Source organism: Centruroides sculpturatus, unplaced genomic scaffold, assembly GCF_000671375.1.
Source record: "Centruroides sculpturatus isolate CEXI.00-Female unplaced genomic scaffold, Cexi_2.0 scaffold298, whole genome shotgun sequence".
In the NCBI taxonomy this organism is placed as follows: domain Eukaryota; kingdom Metazoa; phylum Arthropoda; class Arachnida; order Scorpiones; family Buthidae; genus Centruroides; species Centruroides sculpturatus.
This window is the reverse complement of record NW_019384568.1, coordinates 320,711-331,021: the sequence shown is the minus strand read 5'-3', so window position 1 is coordinate 331,021 and position 10,311 is coordinate 320,711. Positions and strand designations below refer to the sequence as shown.

At 32.3% G+C, this 10,311-nt stretch overlaps 1 long non-coding RNA gene across 1 annotated transcript; it reads left to right on the top strand.

Annotated features, from left to right (window-relative positions):
• The first annotated feature begins 6,847 nt into the window (after nucleotides 1-6,847).
• LOC111624099 lies at nucleotides 6,848-9,881 on the top strand. The gene is made up of 3 exons (XR_002756517.1): nucleotides 6,848-6,897; nucleotides 6,971-7,259; nucleotides 9,576-9,881. It is a non-coding gene; the product is annotated as an uncharacterized LOC111624099 (long non-coding RNA).
• The last annotated feature ends 430 nt before the right edge of the window (nucleotides 9,882-10,311 follow it).

The window sequence follows — 10,311 nt, the reverse complement described above, 5'->3', positions numbered from 1 at the left end:
TACGGTGACCATATTTTTTGGGGGAAAATAAAGGACATATCGAAGAAAATTAAAAAATCTTATAAAATTCATAAGTTTATAACATTTATTACACATACATACACATTGTAAAAATTCAAATAACATTAATTTTGATACTTTTCAGTAGAATTAATTTTTTTTAATAGCACTGGTTCACGCTTTAAAAAGTCATAAAATTCTATACAGTTCATTTGAAAGTTGTATTTGACAGAAATAATGTGCTTACTTTTAACTGAGTTTTTTCATTCGTCCACATATTATTCACCAATGAAAATATTCATTCAATGGGGCATTAGATCCAGGGAGACATAAAGAAAATTCTACGATTTTACAAATATTTTTGAAAGCAATTTCTTTTGCTGTAAAATGTTCAAAAATCTCAACCCACTTTTGATGTCAGTGCTTGTTATTCTGTCGCCATTCGTCGATCTTATCGTTTGTGACATATTTTTTTACACACGAAACTTCATCAAATAATTCACTGTCGAGTATATTTACAGACCGATGATTAGAAATAAAAATAAAGCTTTCCTCTACCTTCACCCACAAAGGGATTTTCAGTAATGTGACCCATTCAAACACCTCTATTTCAATAAAACACATGTCCCAATTATTTAGTACATTAACAGTATATATGTCACATGCTCATGCCCCTGAAGATTGTCGACAAGTGTCGACGAATGCTCACCAACGCTCCAAGTGTATCATCCACCAACCAGAGAGTTAAAAAACTATCACAAAAATCTCCATAAGAGTGTCCGCTCCTTGGTACTGTCAAAGGGCCGTTCGGTTGGCGACACACTGCACTGCCGCGCTCTATGTAGCAACGTATGGACACGATGACAACACTGATCGTGATGGCGTACACGAAACTAACTTGTTCAATATATCATTTAAAAAGTTTTTTAAACTTTGAATTTACAAAATAAAGGACAAAATGCCTATTATAGAGGACAGAGCAGTGAAATAAAGGACTGTTCTTTTAAATAAAGGACGTATGGTCACCGTAAGTATACTTGTGTTTGGGAATCAGAAAAAAGCTTTCTTATTTGTCTAGTTGCCTGGACGAAGCCCACGCTTCTGTAGTAGCTTATTCACTTTCGTGTCTGATAATTGAAATAAATTTCCACGGTAGATTTTCATGATTTCGGTGTCAAAAATGCTCAATGGAGTCCTGGCATTTGCATAAACTACTTTTTGGAAAATATAGTTGAATCAGAGAAAAGATATATTCACAAAAAGAAAGTATCGACTTTTGACTCCGACGCTTAATAACGAAAAAGTATTTTAACATTTTTTGGTTGCTGTTTTTTGAAATATAAAGCCACACGGTTGCTTCGTATTTTTGCGAAGTTATGTGAATTTCGGTTGAACTACAGACAACTCATCCGAGTTAAAAAAAAAAGGAAACAGATTTACGTCTCTCATCCCCTCTAGATGATGCAACGTTACCTAGCTTTTCGATTGCCTGTGATAAAACTATGCCCGGTTCTGTACCGATTTAAACTAATTGTTTCCTTTCTTTCACATATCAGCAGTTACGCTCAACTGCTTCCTCTCATCCCATCGCAAATTTTCAAGTTTTTTGTAACTACAGTCAATACCCCCTATAACACTGTTAATACTTAGATTTTACAAATACGTGAGCCGTTCACAGCCCGGCACACGTATTTGTAAAATCTAAGTGACTCGTACAATATGGAATTCATATAAAACGGAATAATCAACAGTGTTATAGGGGGGTCGACTGTATTTCAAATATATGTTTTTTAGCCTTGTCAAGCAACTCACGTTATGTTTCAGGCACAGTTCCCTCAGAAATGATTTTATTTTATTATTCTTTTATTTCTTATATTTTAGTTTAGTTTATTTATTTACTTTAATTTCATAATTACACTTTTCTTTAGTATCAGTCCTTTTACTTTCCTATCTGTTATGAATACGGCATTTATAGTGTTTTATAAAACTCATCTCTCCTCTCAAAATTAAGTATTTTGCTATTTTATAAAAATTAAAATGTATAAAGTTTTTATAACGAAATCGTAACACATACAATGTTGCAGTAAATGTTTTTAAAGCAACATCCAACATGTTCTCGTGTTTTTTTAAAAGTTTTTTTGTTATTTCATAAAGGGATTGGACTTTTCAGAGAGGTTATTTCCAGATGTCTGATCTGATCTCTGTAACAATAACAGTAGTTGTTTATTATCTATTATAATTATCTATACTAATATAATAAAGAGGTAATGTTTGTATGTTAGTTTGTATGCAGCAGGTAATCTCCAAAACTACTCATCCGATTTCAAAAATTCTTTTACCAGTATTTAGAATGGAACCTCAGGGTGGACATAGGCTGTCGAATACATGTCGAAATTACCCTATTGGGGGGAGAGGGACAGGATTAAGGTTTACTGTGAAAAACTTGGCTTCTATTATACTATTTTATATGCGGGTTTTTGCGTTTTTGATTGCGTTTTAATAGGGTACGTCAACAGAATGTACACTAAGAAGGGATTTTTCGATATTCCCCCCGCGGGGGAGAGGGACAGGATTAAGGCTTACTGTGAAAAACTTGGCTTCTATTATACTATTTTATATGCGGGTTTTTGCATTTCTGATTGCGTTTTAATAGGGTACGTCAAGAGAATGTACACTAAGAAGAAATTTTTCGAAAAATTTTCTCCTAGGGGGGAAGTGTTATACATTTATAATAGATACATTTTGAGCCACAACAAGGCGTGGCGGGGTCTGCTAGTTTGTTATAAATTTAAAATGTTGTACAGTAAGAAAGATTCTGTTGTATCAGAGATGTAGGTACAGTCTGTACTGTCAATATTTGTTGGTTCTGAATAATTTCCTGTAGTGATGTTAAAATAAATTGCAATCTTTATTTCTTGATAAATGATTAGTACATTAAAATTTAATTTAATGGTTTTTTTTCCTAAGTATTGCACTATTTTAATATTGTAAAGAAATCACTGCTTACTTCTAATAAGAACTGCGAAAAAATTAATTTTGTAGAAATTTCAACATAAACAATGAAATTCACACTAAATCTGCACATAGAAAAATATAGTGTAAAAATAATTTTATTGCTAACAATATAGATAAGTGTTAACGGAAGTTTAAAAATATGAATGTAAAATAAATATCAAATTTGCAATAACTCTATGCATATTAATCATTATTTTAACTGTTTAGTTTAATTAATAATATTAGTAATTATTGGGAGTTAATTAGAATTATTAATTAGATTTCATTGAGATGATCATTCCTTACTGGAGAATTTGGACAGCATTTTTTCCACTTTTTCTCATTGTCGAGATTTTTTTTAATCATTTTATTTAAAATGTGCTTCCTGTAATTCCAAATCCACACCATATCTAATTTTACTTGGAAAAATTTGTTGTATACCTATTTAAAATGTCAAAGCACACATTTACATTCCTAATTAAATTATCTCTCTGTCATCTTCTTGTCTGTACCGGGAAGATAACGTAATAGAGCCATGACATTTGATAGAATCTGAGCTGCCTGTTTAACATTTTGGTGCCGGCTTTTTTGACAGTCGAAATGTTTTTGATTAATTTTCCTGCATGAAATCATTTCGGTATTAGTGATGGAAATGAGGGCTTGCAATGGATTTTTATTTGTTACATGACTGTCTTTAGACTTAAAACCTACATAAATAATCCAGTTTCGCAATAATTTCAGTGTCTGCAAATATATATAACCTGAATTTTTGTATTTAAATGAAAGAATAATGTTTCATTGATATTCACATTTAATTCTTTCCATAAACTTAAGTTATTGCTACTACAGTCACTGACACAAGCTACTACACTATTTGATATTGAATAAAGTTCTGCTATTTTTAAAAGTATCTTCCCTTGTCATTTTTTTTTAATAAAACCCGAAATAAACAGGTTGCTTCTTACTTAATAAAGGACCTCTCGTCATGATGACTCGCATTTGATTGTATGGTTTATATAAAATGAATTGAAGCTGAGCTGCAATAAATCAACAGTACTCAATGTTTTGAGATCAACAGACAATGTTTTTTTCATCAAATTGAAGACAGGCAGCTAGCTTAAGAAATACAAACGACTTCGATTGCAGTTTGCCAGAAACAAGTATGAAAGATAGGAAGGATGGCAAAAAGTAATTTCCTGTAATGAGAAAAAATGAAATATCGACAAACCTGATGATTTTAAGTATTACTGAGGAGACAAAAGACTAAATCAAAAGCAGTATTCAAAGAGAGTAGCTGATGGTATATACTCATGACTTGGGCGAGAATTGGATGGAATGGAATAACAGATCTAGTATTTATTGAATGTCGAAACAACTTTCAAACTTATCAGGAGCTTAGAGGCAGCTCCAAATTTATGGACAGATCTTTGAATTCCTGCAGGATAACGCAAGCTTCCGTCTATCAAAATCAACGTTAACCTTTTTCGGAGCAAGAACGTCCAACTTTTGAATGGCCACTCCTTGGTGCAAATTTAAACCCAATTGAAAATTTTTGGAATGGTCGGGTTCCAGTGACGCATCATCCTACGGGTAAAAGAAACAATTGCCCAGACCCTACGCTAACAGGCGTCTCAAACTAATCATTTATAAGAAAATATTTTCCCAAAAAATTTTTCGAAGAAAAATGTCTGAAGTCACAACGTACGCAAGGCCCCCTATTTTAAATATGGCTGGGCCCGACCAAGTTATAAGGTTCTACTGCCGAGTCCCTCAGAGTGGCTCGCTGCCACCTTTTAAACGCGCTACGGTCGAGTATTTGCTTGTCGGTTAATGCTTATATGCGATTGCGTAAAGAACGATGGTCCGATGAGAGGTCGAAACAATATAAAGTATAATAATTGTCTTTATATTCAGGTACGGTAGATTTGTAAAGTTATGACTGCAAATACATCGAACATTTTAAAAGATGTTCGATGTATTCATCGAACATCATTTCTATGGAACATCATTTCTATGGACCATTCATTTCTATGGAACGTGTTTTCTTCATTGGTGTATCCTTGTATCTTTTCATAAGACAAGCTTCAATTTCAATCTTCCGTCAACAGAAGAAATTAAACACGTCTTTCAATACTGTGTTTTTCTAGAAAAAATCCTTCATCTAACGCACAATTGTTCTTTCTTGATTGATAATGAATCTGTAAATAATAAAGTTCTGTATAAAATAGATACGAGAAATCACGTGTAAACATTATTTTCTAATTCGAATAAATTTCAATAATTGTAGAAATAATTTCTTCCATATTTTACATTACAGAAATTACAGTTTCTTTTAAAATCTGAAAGACAATGAAATTCAAGTTAATTTTCTGATTCAAGTATTTATATTTTATGTAAATTCAAAAGGCGACATTTTCAAACTTATTTTATCCGTGATATTTAAGAACAACAAGACAAAGTATTTGCGTGAAATTTCAAATGCAAGGGTGTACAACTCACACGAAGAAAACACCCGAACGCCACCTTTTCGTCTATTCCTTCGTAAAACTCTTAGCTTCTCCGAAAAAAACTTATAATCCATTAAATATTTACAATAAAAGTATACTTTACCTTTTATTTACTTCAATTTTTTTTACAATTCGAGCTCCGAATGAAAAGGTTGGCCCTTATCAGAGATGTAGAGCAAAAAAGTCGAAGATACGTGTTAAAAAGTGGCCTTTAGAGGCGAATATCTCGCGAAGAGTCGCGTGTACTATACATGTATGGTTCGATCGATTTTTGCTCGTATAGAAGGTCTAAAATTCTAGAGGGGTGCGAAAAGGGAGGATCTACACAGGGACTAAAAGGGCTTAAACCCTGGGCCACAAAAATTTAACGATTATCATAAATTTTTAATACTTTTACATTAGTACTCATTGTTAATGAAAAAGTAATGAAACAATTTCCTCGTGCATTGTTTTTGCTTGTTACACTTTAAATACAACAACACAACCGTATGTGAAAATAAATAAAAATTTTATTTAACGACATTCAAGAGTTAAATCTACAGAGACCTAAATACGAAAAGGCGTCACGTTTTCAAAATCTCTTTTATAAAGCTTTAAATGTGATGAATAACAATAGTAATAATAATGCCATGCCGACGATACGGTAAAATAATAAAATAATTTTGTTATACATACAACTAAAAGGGCGAAGGCCAGATCCTAAATCGCGCAACTCTTATACCTATTGACTTATGCACTCGGCTATGGCAAATAGAATAAGTGAATCTTCCATAGACTTATAAGCTAAATATTCAATTTTCACAGACTTGTTTTTCGTAGAAGCTGAAGAAGTGGATCCTATTATTTGGACAAGGATCTGTTTGTGTTTAGGGCTTAGTGTTGGCCAAGTTTCGTTCGAATCGGTGACGGCCGGACGAGTAATATTCCTACAAAGTTTGGTCCAGATGGGTTTAACAATAAAGATATGCATAAAGGACAAACCAACAAAAATTCATTTATATATCTATATATAGATTGGTAATGGTTATCAGTAAATCCCACAATTATGGCCAATGGAAAAGAATAATCGAATAATTCATAACAAATGATTTATAAGAATAGAGAACCGATTCAAACACAAATTGCCCTTGTTTACCGCCCATTTTGATGGTTGGCAGCTATTTGGCTCCAACATAAACAATACTTTCTTTAATAAATTAAATATTCATAATATTTCACAGTTATTCGGCTCTTTTTCAATAACATCCCAATGAAAGATTACTTTTTATATATACTTTAGTCTTAGAAATTAAAAATTTTCTAATTTTAATTAGGTGGCGCCACTTGTTCGTTTTTTAAAAATTGACAGTTACGTTACGTATTTGAGAAGAAAATGGAGGATGGAAGCAAATAACTGGTAAAGTATATTTTCTATCGAACGGATTAAAACTTGTTTTTTATAATGTTTTTTTGCTCTATTTTATGCATAGAAATGCCTTCATCCGCAATATAATATAATATTATCGATATCTATACGTATTTTATATATTTATTAAAAACAAAATGTTCCTTCACGGCCAACAGAAATCGAAACAGAAACTAACGCTTTGCAAAACGCTTTATGCAATATCATCAAATCAATCGAGACGGACAAGTACTTCAACGCAGCAAGTACTGAGAGATGACAGTCTGTGGACCCTAGCAACCGGGCAAATATGGCGTTCGAAATTTTGTTCGTAAACAGAGGCGTTCGAAACTCGAGGTTTGACTGAATAAAAGGTAAGAAATTAGAATTAATGAATTTGTTTAAAAATTTATACTAAAAATCGTCACGAAGTGTGACCCGACTGGAGATACACGCGACCGTTTTTATCTCTCCATTCCTCTGACCTGTAATTACCAAGATTTAGCAGCATTAATCCTCTTAATAATCAAATTACCCTGCAAAATTTCAGAAATTTTCGACAAAAGCCACGTGGTTTAAACCTTAAAGAGGGTGAACAACATCGTGCCACGGACAAACTTACACTAACATCCATAAACAGAAAACACACTCGATTTTTTTATGCGTTTCTCGACGTGTTTAAACATGTTCTGAGTCAAAAAATGTAAAACTCAATATTGGGGAGATCTCGATTAATCGCCGTACTATCCTTTGTATATATAACAGCCGGAAAAGTAAAAAAATTCTAAAAGTGTAAGTTTAATTAATATATTAGAAGTTATGCAAATTAATAAATTATGGTGTGACATATTAGAGGGCGTAACGTTAAAATAATGAAGCATCATTGTAATAAGATAGTCCCACTAGTGGCCGAGGGGTTCAGTTTCCCGAACACTAATAGTTCAGGCGTGGTTGTGCTCCCGGCCAGAACAGGCTGGCCACGTGGAATTTTAAGGGTTTTTTTCACGATTTTAACGCCTAAAGAGGGGCCAGATACCCTTAAAAGACCTCTCAGTTTGACATTACGAAATAGTGAGTTGTTATTAACGAGTTTTTTAAAGTATACGATCTGGAAGTACAATACAATATATGAATTTTAAACATTGTTCGGAACTATTACAGTACTTTCTCGACTGTTACTTATATATAACAAGCGAAATTAATGGAATCGTGTCAAATGTGACCCTCCGAGTTTTTTGCAATTCACGTTTCGACACTTCCTGAAGCCAAAAACCACAAAAATTTTCGTGGATATGTGTGTGTGCGTGTGTGTCGTCTATTCCACTTAAAATCACAGGAAGGTGTGAAATTTGGAACACGGTAGTTTGTGTATAAGGGACATTGAGGCTGTTAAATTTTGGTGATGAAAGGTCGAGGGGAGTGGAGATAGAGGGTAGTCACGTGTCGTATCTTGCACTAGATTGTGCTTAATGAAGATTTTACTTGTTCTAATAACAAGTAAATATAGCGTTTACAGATCATTATAAAACTCATCTGTACTCTCAAAATTAAGTCCTTTGCTATTCTATAATAATTAAAAATANAAGCCAAAAACCACAAAAAATTTCGTGGATATGTGTTTGTACGTGTGTTGTCGTCTATTCCACTTAAAATCACAGGAAGGTGTGAAATTTGGAACACGGTAGTTTGTGTATAAGGGACATTGAGGATGTTAAATTTTGGTGATGAAAGGTCGAGGGGAATGGAGATAGAGGGTAGTCACGTGTCGTATCTCGCACGAGATTGTGCTTAATGAAGATTTTACTTGCTATTAGCGTTTACAGATCATTATAAAACTCATCTGTACTCTCAAAATTAAGTCCTTTGCTATTCTATAATAATTAAAAATATATAAAATTTTTATGATAAAATCTCGTAAAAGTTCATATACTTTATATTACACGGAGCATTGGCATCAATACATTCAAAACTTGATAAGCAACTCCACGTTTATTATTCTCAGAAAACAATGAAGCAATACACTAATAAACTTTAACATATTGAATAAAATGAAAACACGGTATTGTCTACGAATATTGCAATGGGAATAAATTTGAATAAAAACTTTAAAATATTTTCTTTCGTGGAACACTCGAGGTAGGTTATAAGTGATTTATTGTTTAGAAAAGGAAAAAATATGATGAAAAGGTACAGAAAAAAGAAGAAAAAAGGAGTGTAATAATGAAATTAAGGTAAACTAAACTAGAAAATAAGAAATAAAAGAATAAAATCAACAATCTTCTCAGTTGATACGTGTTTCTTTCTTTTATACACGTTCGGGCATTTCTTGCCCCTCTTCAGCCAACTAAAATAAAATTTCACAAGTTACAACAGTTTAAACAAATAGATATATAAGGTCATGTTATCTTAAAAACATACCTTTTTGATGAGTTTAAACAATTTTAAAATTTCTTCCATACACTTAAAATCACGTTTAAATTGATTTACAATTAAAATTTACATACTAGTCTTTCGAACAAACGTATTTCGCTGACCTTAATGAAACACGTATCAATTGAATAAAATTTAATTCTGTGATTTGCCAAGTGTCTGTATAAATACGATAAATAATTTGTGTTTGAATTGAAAAAAGTAATGTTTTGACCTCATTCTGGTATCTTGTTTAATTCAGAGCTTTTTGTTATTTTTAGATCCACCATCCACCAACTAAGACCATTTCCAATAAGAGCTGAAGGTGTTAAACTTTTGTTTATAACAGACAAAGTGAAGCCAGTGATAAGAAATCATACAAGATGAATTCCATCAAAGGAGAAAGCATATTCCATGAAAATGAAGAAAAACAGAACATTTAATGAAGATATTTTAAGATTATTATTTACATCTTTTGTTGCAAAATGCATAGTAATTGTGTCCAGAAAAAAACTGTATAAATTACATTAATTTGTGATAGTATTTATGCCTGTTGTTAATATTTGTGAACACTGGTGTAAGCAGTTAGTGTATGGTGTGANTACATCTTTTGTTGCAAAATGCATAGTAATTGTGTCCAGAAAAAAACTGTATAAATTACATTAATTTGTGATAGTATTTATGCCTGTTGTTAATATTTGTGAACACTGGTGTAAGCAGTTAGTGTATGGTGTGGTGAAATCGGAGTTGGTTGTAACCCGTAAATTTTTATTTAAAGAAACTCGTGGGAAAAGTGAAAATTAGTGTTTTATCTGCAAGCAAAACGTTAAAATAGAGCGCTTAAATTTACATATTTGATTTGACAATAAATTGAAGAGAGTTTCGATCTTTAGACGATGCTTTTAATATTTTTATTTCTCGTATTTTATAGGTTTAAACATTCGGAAGTCGAAGAATGGGAAGAATCAATGTGACAGTTGCGAGAAAGAATTCGCTTCGATATGTAATTTAAAATGT